The sequence below is a fragment of the Anopheles arabiensis genome, chromosome 3 (assembly GCF_016920715.1).
Source record: "Anopheles arabiensis isolate DONGOLA chromosome 3, AaraD3, whole genome shotgun sequence".
NCBI classification, from domain to species: Eukaryota; Metazoa; Arthropoda; class Insecta; order Diptera; family Culicidae; genus Anopheles; species Anopheles arabiensis.
The window spans coordinates 37144503-37157825 of NC_053518.1; the positions used below are offsets into that span (position 1 = coordinate 37144503).

At 42.8% G+C, this 13323-nt stretch overlaps 1 protein-coding gene across 1 annotated transcript in view; it reads right to left on the reverse strand.

Annotated features, from left to right (window-relative positions):
* The window catches only part of LOC120904275 (nuclear receptor coactivator 2), a 124193-nt gene that overhangs the window by 79687 nt on the left and 31183 nt on the right, over window positions 1-13323 (reverse strand). The window lies entirely within an intron of this gene.

Consider the following 13323-nt stretch of genomic DNA (forward strand, 5'->3'; position numbering starts at 1 on the left):
CGATGTTTATAGCAATGTGAAGAGCATATGGCGTTTTTGCGATGATTTTTTGTAATATTCGCACCAAAGATGATGAACTGCATCGCAATGATGTAAATGTGTTGTTGCCAAATCGTTTTTTTGTTGTTGTGTGATAAATACACAATTCTATAAGCTTAAAAGGGTAGTTCGAGTTTGACGAAAGATTGCCATCTTCAACACTTATGTCTATCGAAGGGGTCATATGATGGTTTCTAATGAGCAAAAAACTTAGCGCTTGTAAAAACATTCTCTCTTAAACACTCTTCGGGATAAATTGTTATAATTAGTCGTAACATATCAATTAATCTGTGTCCGAACCTGGCGATATCAGAACATATTCCAAAACATAGATTTTCACGCTGGTTCAAAAGTTGCAAAAAAAAAGTCAAATCTTCAAAACCAAATCCTTCAGTTGCTGAAAGATGCTTCAAAAGTACAATGCCGTGATAGAAGTAAATAAAAACCACATTTCAAAAACGTTGTAATGCATGACTTACGCAAATTCCTTTGATCACGTGTTTGGAAAATGATGTAGAATGATGACATACCTAAAAGAGAACAAACAAAACAATTCTGTTAGTATGATGATCAATGTTATTCCAGCTGAAAATGAAACACTTTCATTGCGGTTCCCATCGACTGTATTGCATCAGTGTGTGCGCTAACCCACACTGCACAGCGGTCATTAGCCGGGATAAATTATCAAAAATAAAAATCTTTGTTTTGTCAAATTTAATTTATGTTTTCCCCAAGTAAACTTTCAAAAATCCAATATTTACCTAATCTATCTAAGATAATCGACAATAAGGGTGGGTCGTAATAATTAAACAAATAAATAAATAACATATCTAAGATAACAGAATTCCACCATTTTTATTCGCAAAAAACAGCTTCGGTTTCGGTATTGCTTATAATAAAATTGATTGAACTTTGACAAAACTGACGAGTTTACGCCATTTCCGTTTACGAATTTACGAGTATTATACCATCAATTGTTTCCAAATGCCCACTGTGCATTGGCGACATGATGGATTACACTTATTTTATTAGCAATTACCAAGAACACTAGCTTGCAAAAAGGTCATTTACGCGCGGTTCATGATAATTTTCCATCCGATTGTGCGACGACGGATGGGGCCGCTCGAGACGGCATCGAGAACTGCACACATCATGCAGCAGGCGCTCAACACAATACGCACTTCTGTTGCCATTGCAGCACTAAGTGTCACTTTTCTACGAAACCAATGATTTCTCGTCTCGTGCACTGAGTGGCGCCTCCATCACAAAGCCAAAGAGCGAACGAGAGAGCTGCTATATGTGTGTGTGTGTGCATGACGCGGATCGGATTGCATCATTTCACTGGCCTGAGTGGCCATCACCACTCTCGCCGTCCGGTGGCGAGTTTCTATTGCTCCTCTCGCATCGTCCAATCCGACCAATGCGAGTGTACAGCAAACGCGACCAGAATGGATCTTCGGATGGAGTTGATGGAGCCCGGTAAAGCAGCAAAAAAAGCACTACCAAACCCCTGATCTCACACACCGGGTAGGCTGTCGTCCCCCACCGTGTGAAAGGTACATCTTGGCAGCCCAAACAACGGCCCAAACCGTACGCCGAAGCTAGCGAGAGAGTGCTCCAACCGACGAAACTGGTTTCTTCTACGCCATTGGCAAACGGTACGACGCGGGCACCCCGCGGGAGCGGTGGCAACTCTCGCAACGGTCCCACCATACAGCAGAGTGTGTGGGACCTGAAATATGAGCAATCGTTTTGACTGTGGCAGGAGCCGTACTGTGCTGCGGGCCGCGCGAGTGATGATCACGCTGGTTCCCAGTGTGCGGTTGTCTATGCAGGGAGTGCGCGCGCGTCGTGTCCGTGCCGTTTGCTAATGATAATGAAGATCACATCAGTGATAATGGTAATGGCCCGGTAGCGGCCGACATGCCACGGGGCCATCCCTACCACCATTATCTCCTCCTGCTGCTACACGGTCGGAGAGGATCTCTTCCTCGAGCGGGCTGCTGCTGCCATCGTGGACATCTTTCGCGTGGCATTGCAGGCTTCGTTTGTGCACCACGGGATGCAGCGACGGAGGAGGAGGTAAGTGAAGCGCACCATCGTCACATTACAATCACCAGCAGTACGCCGGACATGCACATCGGACGCAAAACACAAAATGCAAATTGCTTCGACAAACGGCGACAATAACCTCTCTTTCACTCTGTTCTGTTTACGAGCTGTGCCAGAAAGATGGGGATGGGGAAAAATAAGGGATGAGAGAAAAAAAAACACAGTGTAATGTAGTACTGCATCCGCACGCGTCGGTATGCACACTTTTGCCTGAGAATTCGATTTCCTACGGAGTGGAATAGGGAGAAATAATGTGACTTTAAAAACCATAAAGATTATCACTATACAATAACATGTCTTTACTAAAACATTGAACTTCTTTGTAGATGATATACACCGTTTCGAACCCAAATAAACAATGTTAAGCTGCTTTTTAACATTGTTCAACTATAAGTAACCATATGACGCCTAACTGAAATATTGATGCCTTTCTGAACATTGTTCAATCCCAACTAAATATTTGCTTTGCCCAATATAAACTTTTGTTTATGATCATTTTGTAGCAATTAAATTTTTGGAGCTTTATTTTATTTGATTTTGAACTAATTTAATAGTCAATTATTAATTATGATGGTAATGGGATCAATCATTGAAAAATCAATTCAAACTATGGGGCCCTTTCCGTTTTAAGTTCGTGGGCCGAAATTTCAGCATGTCAGCTGTTTGCAGTGTATAGCATTTTTCGAACAGCTATCTAAGTGAGTATAATACACAGGTGGGCTTATCCCAAGGTGTATGAATTTAAAAGTCTGATTTTTATCGCTTCTGCTTCTGAATGAAGATTTTAATAGTGTTTTGAGTATTCGTCAAGCCTCCAGAAAGCTCGTTTGAGCAAAAAATTTCACTCGTTCAGTTAAAAAGTGATGCTCAAATTTGGTTATAAAAAACATGCTATGAGACCACCTTGACTACATACACTTTGATTCTAAATTCCTTTACCTGATCTCTTTAATTCACCTTGGGATAAATGTAAACACCACCTTGTTTTCCCATTTTTCCAGCAGGTACTTGAATTTAATCGAGGCTAGGCTGAAAATTGCAGGCTTGTTTTATGGGTGGTTTTGTATGGAGTGTTTACATGATTTCAGCCTCCAACTGTCAAACTCCATACAAAAAAGCTGACTAGAATCGTGAAGGGCCCCTATTTTAGCAAATAAAGTCGCAAACAAAAGTCTAAACTCCGTACAGAAAACGAATAAAGTTAGGGGTATCACTTGTTTAGTTACGATTGGGCGAAGTTCAGATTATCACAAGTATCACTTGTTTAGTTACGATTGGGCATCAGTATTTCAGTTAGACGTCAAATGGTTACTTATAGTTGAACAATGTTAAAAAGCAGCTTAAGATTGTTTATTTAGGCTCGAAAACTGTGTAAAACGATCAAAATAGACATGGAATCCTATTACCGTCGTTGCTGCTAAATACTGTCTCCAAGTCACTAATTTTGGACAACTTGCATCACTGTTCGCGGTCGACGCTCAGAATTCTTGTCATATTGTAGAATAATGAAATATGTTTTGTTAGATTGAATTTAATTTTGTAACATAATTTGAAGCTGTCATATGATGATCTCATGATAGGTAATTTAATTCTCCAATGGTAAAACATGATTTCTAGTCACATTAAACTTTTGCAGGACATTTTGTTATTACATATTTTCATGCAAATTATTTTGAAATTACAAAAAAAAAAAACAAAGTTTATCAAAACAGTTATATTTGATTGGAAATGAAATCTTTTGGTGGAGGGATTTAATTATCTTTCATTTGGTTTTAAATTCATAATATGTATTTAAAAAAATACAATCTCTTTTCGTGCTTTCAAACAACACTTTTACTGAAAAAAAACGAGAAAAATCATTTTAACCTAGAAAGGAAGCGGTAACGACTGCAACAGGAACATCATCTGTAGATCAAACGCCTTTCGTACCTATCTTGCGCAGAAAGTCAGGGCAAGTTGTCCGTACAGCACAAGTCCTCCTACCCGAAGTGCTGGTGTGCGGGCTGGTGCGCTTAGCTCGCCTGCTACACCTTTGCCAATTCCTTTAATTAATTGGTTTTAATATATGCGCATTATTAAATCGCTCCAAGAGCGGTGTGCACGAGGGCACGCGCGTACACAGCAAAGAACACAGATAATCCAATCTCCATTGCTCCCCACTCTCGCCCACACACGCAAAAGAACGCACAACAATCGTCGCTGTGCACACTGCAACGATCGTCTCTCTTCCGTCCCACTTACTGCTCCCCGCTCCAAGGGAATGATGCTGTTGCATCGTGCTGCTGGCGCACAATAATAATATTCACTCCCAATCGAACCCGCGCACTGTAATGCACTTGCTGCAGCACCCACAAGGGTGGATTGAGGAAAATTAAAACATAACCGTTCGGGGTGTGTTTGCTGTATTTTTTCTCGTTGCGTTTCTTTTTACTTCCTTTGAAAGAGATTACGCACAATTCTCAGCACTCTCGCTCTATGTGTTTGAGCGATTTTCTTTATCTTTCTTGCTCCCCCTTCTCCTTCCCCATGAATTATGTTTCTATTTTAATTCATTCCTTTATTCCATTAATGCAAACATACGCGCATCATCATCATCATGTGTGGATGATGCTTTCCGATGCGCCCATTATTTAAAATGCCGACGGAACGTGTGTGTGTGTGTGTGGTTGCTTACACACGACGATGTGGTATTTTGCTGCAGCAGCAAGGCTAACGGTACACACACATCGCAGCAGGAGAATATGCATTAAGGATTATAATTTTGGGGGAGAAGAAATTAAACAACATTAGCCTCACGAAACGATAATGGGATGCAAATCATACGCAATTTGCTTCCGAGAACAGTTAAACCGATGCGATGAAGGAATAGATCAAATCTTACGAGCTATTTATAAGAAACTGTTGCAGCACTGTTTATAAGGAAGGAATGCACTTCCCGTGTTTCCAGGAATTTGTTTTGGATGTAGATAGCACACAACATTATTAGATGCCCATGATTAACCAAAAAATATATTTGAGTGTATCACACAAAAGTGATGCAAGATCTAAACAAATTCATAAACATCTTATCATAAAAGATGAAACTAATATTAAGTAAATAAGGTAAATCTAAAGTAAATCCTCGTCAACAAACAAACGCTAATAAATTCGATACTTGTTAGCCTTAAGTGAAAAGGGGAAAGGCACAGACGAAGGAAAAAGTTCCAACCTAATGCAAAACACATGCAACAGCAGTAGTTAGCAATCGTCTGAAAAGTACACATATACACACACATACGTTATGTTTGTATATGACGGAAGATGGAAGAAAGGTTTCGCCGGTTTTATTAGCATTTTTCTCATGGCGCACACGTACACGGGGATGCGGCAGAGGTTATGCCGGTTCGGCCATATAAAATAACGGATTCCAGTGCTTCTCCTCTCCCTTTCTCTTGCGGCACACTCCCGCACCAACACCGTCTGCCGTGCACACCAGAACATTAACATATTTCCTCCGATGGCTTACTTCTCTCCGCGGTGGCGCACTTGCTGCTGGTTGGTGGCGCGGTGTGGTGTGGTGCGCGCGATTGTTGGCAAATTAAAAAATTTTAATTCACAGCATGCTCACCACGCTTGCTCGTACGACAAGACGGCAGAAGCGCGCGACGATGCATAGTTTATGCTTTTTTTTATTATTATTTGAGCACATCATCACCCCACAGCCCTCCGCCCTCCATTTGATCGCACGTGTGCGTAAATCTCTCTAGTTGACTGGAGAGACGACGGCCAACCAACCAACACGCCATCGCGACGCGAATATGGGCCAACCAGCCAAGTCAAGCAGTAGTGGGAAAACCGAGCGAAAGATTTGTCTTCCCGTACTCGTTGGGGGAGAGCAAGCAAGGTGTACGGGGCTTCTCCAATAAGGGAGCGAAAAGAGCAGTCGATGCAAGAGATTAGACTGTTCAAAAACATAGTTATTCATATCTCGTATTGCAGTTACGCGAATTGATGCCGAAACTTGTCAGACGAACAAATAAACGACCGTAGCCGCGGAGCTGGACCGTTCGGCGTACAGGTTAGGTTTTCATTGCGCATTCAACACGAAAGATGGTGCGCGACGGTCACAGCTACCGCCAGCCACCGGCAAGAAATCATCCGAATGCAATGAAATCTTAATTAAATGAAGTCTTGGCCAGTGGCGGGATGCTTGGAATGAGAATACATCCTCCTACGGGATTAAATATATTAGTTGGCGCTCATTTAAGCGCTAACAGCTTTCATCCAGCAGGAATGAGGAGTTCTCATACACAATTAGGGCGCACTTTGGGCTGCTCTACACGTGTCAGAGAAATGTACGAGGTCGTACTAATGCTCAATTATCTCTTGTTTTAGCGTTATACGTGTGTGTTGGGGCGTCCAGTTCCTTATCGCCAGAGGAAAAACGCTTGCCTTAGTTGTAACGGTTTCCCAAAACCGAGTGCGACAGTTTATCAACAACCGTGTGACCACAGTCGTGGAGTATACGAAAGGAAAACAAAACATTGCTACCATAATAATGGCAGAGCAACGTTGTAGAAATAGTAGTTTCAGCATGTTTGCAATCTTGAGTTAACTCTTCTTTTGTATAACTTAACGAAACTTGTCGCATATCGTCTTTGTCAAAGAAACACTGTGTACCGTAAAACCAAGCAACCGACAGAATTATAGCTCGCAAAAAATATAGTTTTTTAGTAGATCTTTTACGGAAGTTAGGGCATGTAATCATATCCTCAAAATCGCCTATTCGCAACTACGTTCGTGGTAGCTAAAGAGTTTACCGTTGTGAAGCGTTTGTCTGGAAATTGAAAAACTGTAGCAACACGTGCATGATAATTTGATATCACTGGATGGGGTTCGAAGAAAATTACTCAATGCCCTCTTTTCTGTGATCTAAGGCAGATTTTCAACACGAACTAACATGTTGTTTCTTTTTCTTTTTTAACATGAGGATTAGTTACGTCGTATCGTACCAGTATATAAATCACAAACAATATCACAGCAGAAAAAATAAGCCACATTCTGAGGACATCATGGTCTATTGAATGTCCAGAATCGCAAAGTCTCCTTTTCTTCACTCTCCTACTTATAGCTGGTATAGTCTTTGAAGTTACTACGTTAACTATTCCATTGGAAATAAAAAAATTGCAATAAATTAAATGTCAGCAATGCCCACACCACTATCGCTTCCTTCTGGTTTACAGACACAGTAAAAACCATGGCCGCGGACTTGACGTTGAAGAGCTACCTCCTCGAAATAGGATCAAAAGTGAAAACAAATAAAAACGGAATACTTGATCAGCAAAGTGTGTGATCACTTCCGACAGGAATGGCTGCGTCTCTTGCGCGCGGAATGCAAGCGGAATGCAACCAAAGGAAGAGGGTGTGCGTTTTGGAGATAAAGTGCTATTTTTACAAACGTCCCCCACTAGCACTAGGCACGACCGACTATCGGTGTCTCGTTTAGCCTCTCGGATGTCCCGCGATTCTTTGCTAAAAAGTAAGACGAAACGACACTGCTAATGCAAGGCAGAAGACAGTGCCGACCCGACAACTACAGCTGAGAGAATGTGGGAAGTTGAGGGTAAAAAGCAAACCAAGAAGGTACCACGATCGCTCGTAATCGTTAGTTGCACGTTAAGTATTTCCTTAATGAAATAGAGTATTTCCTGTGTCATTCCAATGCCGATGCGTAGAAAAATTCACCAACATTATAACCAATCCGTTTGTATGGCAACTCAATTAAGAGTAAAACCTTACAACCCAACAAACGCCCAAGTGTATACAAATACAAAAATATTTATATTATTAATCAAACCAGACGAAAATTGAAACTGTTATCATGCTGTAGACATCTTTAACACAACACTGGGACCGGGACGGCTCATCTCTAACGACATTTGGTCTGTCGATCGGTGTGAGATAGGCTCACGATTCGTCCATTTTCCCTTCATTTCCTCAGCCATCGGGGCTGGGCTGCGAGACACAACAGAGACCGATCGATAAATGGCGATGCCTTCGGAAGACAGTCCGAAGGGCAGGCAGGATTCGCACAGAAACATGCACGAAACATGGTGCAGCAACAATGTCTGCAACCGAATTGAATCTCAGCGAGACGGAATTGGCTGTATGCGTTCGTCTGAGGCGGATCATCATCTTTCTTATTTGTTTTTTGTTCTGTTTTGGGCAATCTTTTCCACTGCTCCCCGTTAGAAAATGTCTGTTGAGAAGAGGGGAGGCACTATCGAACGAATTTGGTGCATTATTTCGCCAACCATCTGTCGTTTGGCAAAGGGACAACAAGACAGTGGTAAGAGACAGAGCAAGAGAGAGAGAGAGAGATAGAAAGAGGAGAACTGTGCTACTGTTGAGTGTCTGAAGTGTTGATAGGCTGCCAGAATTTGAGGCCCAACTAGACGAGGCTCAATACGTCACCGATGAGAAATTCGATAACACGTGCACACACTCTGACATACACACCCAGTACCTTTAACGAGGACAGGAAACACAAAACCCAGACAAAACCGGAAGGAAAGTGGATTTGATAACGTAAAACAAGAAATATCGATTAGATGCAGCCCACCGTTCGAAGACAAATAGAAAGGTAGACAAATAGAAAATTGAAACACTTTTTTAAGAGCCGTACTTGTGTTTCTAATACATGTAAGTGCTTAAGCTCAAAATTGCACTTTATTTATACTGCAATTTACTAAGCGAATATACAGCAGATCGCCATAAAGATATCCTCCACCCGATAATGGACCGAGCGGAATTCATTAAAACCTCATCACTCATTTTAAACACCTCGCAAATACGTTTGCTCAGAGCTCCACTGATTAAGCAGAGCAGGAAGGGGAAAGAGGGGGGGTGAAGAAAAGGCTCATAAAATAGCCAAATGATCGTGTGCATATTCTCGACAAACTGGTACTAAATACTATATGCACACAAGAGCGACGGATTGCCTGGTACCCCCGCTGTGGTGGTGGTCACACACTGCAGCAGCAGCAGTAGTGCGCCGACGGTGGAGCGTTTGCAGCATTTAAAAGCAGTAAAATGCGTCCGAAAGAGCACATTTAGAAATCGACTCCGGGTGAGGCAAAAAGTAGAAAAAAAGAGCCACGAACACAGAGTCGTTGCGGGCGCGCACACGCTTGTACACAATTTCCACACACTTGTACCACCAGCAGCAGCTCCGCCACAGAGAAGCCATAAAAATAATGGGTTTCACGAGTGCGATCGTAAAAAAACAAGAGGCGAAGTAAATATACGCAAACCAACCGCGTACAGAACAGCGAGCGAGTTGCACGTTGAGGACGGGACTAAAGGGGAAAAATCCAAACCCATTAGATGCTTCACAGCCTGCAGAGGATCCATCGTCGTAGGCAGCTTCAGGCGGAAGCAACAGCAGCGCAACGTTGACGAGAAGCCGGTGGTTTGTCACAAGGTAACTCAAGAAGACATCGATCGTTTGATGGATGTGTTTTGTGGTCTTAACCGTCAACTGGAGATGCATTTAGCACTGCAACCGATGACTCATGAAAAGGATTGCGTTTCCGCACTGTGAGTCAATCTGCAGGCTAATTAGTAAATTGTAGTCTTTTTTTTGTAAAACAAATAAATAAGTAAATCTTGCAGTCATAGGTAACAGACACTTAGACACTATGTGCTCAAATGCTTTCAAGTTTGTTCACTTCGGCAATTGTGTGCGCTGCTGTTAGTCGATCGAAACCATTTCAGTTGGAAGGATTCGCACAATTTGCGCAACACAATCACTTCTGCTAAGATCAATCGACCATTTACAGTGTTGCTGGGGGGTGGGGAAGAGGGGGCACCGATATAGCGAGATTGGCTCCAGATTGGTGTCTTAGGAGTTTTGCCCCATTACCGGACACGCCGCCATCGGTATTTCACCTAATTAGAAATTACTGCTCATCTCGTCGAACAAAATGCCGTGCGCTAAAGTTCTCTCTCTGCTCCCCACAACCACAACCCGCCAGCAGCAGCAGAATGGCAACACAAAAGTGCCGCGTCACGGTTGGCAATTAATTTCTTCTGCTTCGGTAGCGCAAGCAAAGACGAATTGCACCCCGATTACATCCGCGATTCGAGTAGGGGGGTTGGTGGGAGGATTTGCCATATTTTTCGCTCTTTCTTTGCTTGGAGGTTGCTGCTGTCAATATACTGTGCGAAGGATTTCAACACCTCAGGCGCACAGCTGAGCGACGCTTTGACTAGTTCCGAAAGTGTGTGGAAAAGATATATGAATTTATTCAATTTTAATCGCACCTGCCCGATCCCGTGTTCGAAATCAATTCCGAAGCCGAATCCGATTCCGGAGCTGATTTAGGAGTCGTCTTCGAATCGGAATCAACTCCGGTATCGGAATCGGCTTAGGAATCGGAATCGATCTGGAAATCGCAGTTTGCGTCGGCAACGGAATCAGAATTGACTCCAGAATAGGAATTAGCTACGAAATGGGAATCAGCATGATTGGACCCTAACGCCTATTCTTATGGAGAAGCCGAAACTGACACCGATTTCGAATCCGATTCTGATTTCTGAGCCAATTGCGATTCCAGAGCCGAATTCGATTTTGGGCCCGATTTTGATTTCGAAAGCGATTCTGATTCCGGAGTCGATTCTGGTTCTAATATCCGGAATCGATACCAGATAACTTCAAAACTAGCCAATTTCGACGAAAAATTCTTTGGGCCATCGACGAAAAATTCTTTGGGAAAATTTTTGTTCCATCACTAATGCTAATATTTGGCCAGTCTGGTGGTGCAGTCATCAACTCGTACGACGTAACAACATGCCCGTCATGGGATCAAGTCCCGAATAGACCGTGCCCCCATACGTACGACTGACTATCCTGCTATAGTAACAATAAGTCACTGAAAGCCAAGCTCATTTCACTAGTGGGTACAGGCAGGCCTTGACCGACAGCGGTTGTTATGCCAAAGAAGAAAAAGAAGAATGCTAATATTAAATAGTTCGATGAAAACTCTTCAATGCAACGCTAAATCAAACTATCTGTCCCCAAGGTAATACATAGGACCAGCAAATGTTCCAGCAGTGTGAAAACAAAGCTTTCTTATTGGAGTAGAACAATTGCATCTGACAGTGGAGCAAAAACGGAGTGCTTTCGTAAAACGTCCGACCGTCAGCAACAATCTGTTAGTGGCTTTTGCTTAACCAACCAACACTAATCAGGTTCCCAAGCTGAGGATGCAGCAGTGCTTGGTGCTTTTTCTCTGCTCCGACGTACGGAGGAGGTATTATTATGAAAACGCCACGGTAACGAACAAAACAGCACAAAAACCCACCTCGACATGATGCATCTTGCCACTGTGCGTTTCCTTGTTGTGTCTCTCTCCCGCCCCGGGAAAGCGGCAATGTGCCACAGCTAACTATTGCCTGCTTGTTATTGTTTCTGTTCGATTGTTGTGGTCAACAGCAATTAGACAACGAGCCAATTATCTCACCGAGCCATCGCGCGCGCGTACCGTGGTGTGTATGCAGGTTGTTATAGGGCCTGCGGCTGCTGTGGTGCAGCACCACACTGTCAACAGACAACTGTCAACCGAAGGTCCCCTCTCTCCAGGCGTGAAACCCAGCTGTGTAGCTTACGGTACTGCTGTAGGCCCTTTGCTGCAGCCAGACACAAACTAAATCGTTCTCTTTACGACCTTCAGTATCGTTTTTTGCAAAGCAATGTCTTGGGAAAAGCAGCTCAAATCATAGGAAACTGTCGCTTAACGTTAGCCAGCACTTGCTTCCGCCGTGAGTCATTCGTGTTTCGGTGCAACTTATGCAACTTGAGGGGTGTACGAATAGGAAGAAAAGAAGTGCTTGTTCTGCAAGACGCTACACGTTTGAACGTACTTATTAGCTATACACTCATAGGAAAAAAAAAGGAAGTTTTATCTATCTGCAGGCAAAATTTGCTGGCCCCGGCGGAACTGTTCCAGCAGCACGGAAATGTTCATTACGAAAATAGACGCATTTCCTATGCCCGACCGGGTGCTTTTCTTCAGCCTCGTAAGAGTTTTGCGCTGTAGGACGACGATCAGCGCTAATTGAAGGTGTTGGTTCGTTCGTTCGTCGGGTTGGGCTTCTCCTCATCCCGCTCCGATGCACACATCTTTTTTAGTCTCGGGCTAGATTCCCCATTGCCCACCTTTCTTCAGCATGAAGATGCAAAAGCGCGTCATCGCAAAACCAACGATCATCATTTGCCATGCATCTTGCCAATTGGTTCCGTTTGCGAACGTTGTCAGCGTTGTAACCGTCCGTCTTCGTGTGCTGTTCTCGCATTCAGTGGTTGGCGTGCTGCTGCTCCTGCTGCTCCGGCATCTCGGCATTGTCAGGCTCCGGGAACGAATCAATGGAACGGATTGTTTTCATGGCACAGCAATCCAACCAGCAATGACACAGCGAGTGCAAAGAAAAGGACGATTGTTAGGGGAGGCCAGAGCGGGTGCTGCTTGTGGCCATGTGAATATGGATGCATTTGGATGCATTCCGGATGACGACGGGGTGCAAACTCTCCGCCTGCAATGATGGCGAAGACGCCAAGCACGGATAGACATGCAGCAGCAGCAGTGTTAGGGATGGGAAATGCTCAAGGTATAGTAATTAAGCGATACCTAGGCAAACAGTGTTTAATTGGCGTCACAAATTGAAAAGTACCAGCCCTGCCTGCGTTGGGGAAAGGGCGATAGTTGTTTTGTTTTTCGGAACCTCTTTTGCTTTGCTCGTTCTTAGAGATATCAGATGCAAATGGCTTTCTGCTCATAATTTCACAACACCGATTGCCCTTTTTTCTTTTCAATTACAATACAACTTTGCTGCGATTTTGATAAAAAAAGTTCATGAGTTTTAGAGTATTTGAATCAGAAAATAAATGCTGAATATTATATAAATATGTTTATTTGTTTACTTATTTACTTAAGATTTTTATTACAATTTTAATCTACAATTTTACTGTTTTAATACTCTTTGATTATTCATATTTTTGTTTTTATTTATTTACATTTTTTGTTTTTTTTTTTATCTCATCAGTAGCTTATTTATTTTGTGTATTTAATTTATTTCACTATTATTTCATTTATTTTCTTACTTTAAGATTATTTGTAATTATTTATTATTTAG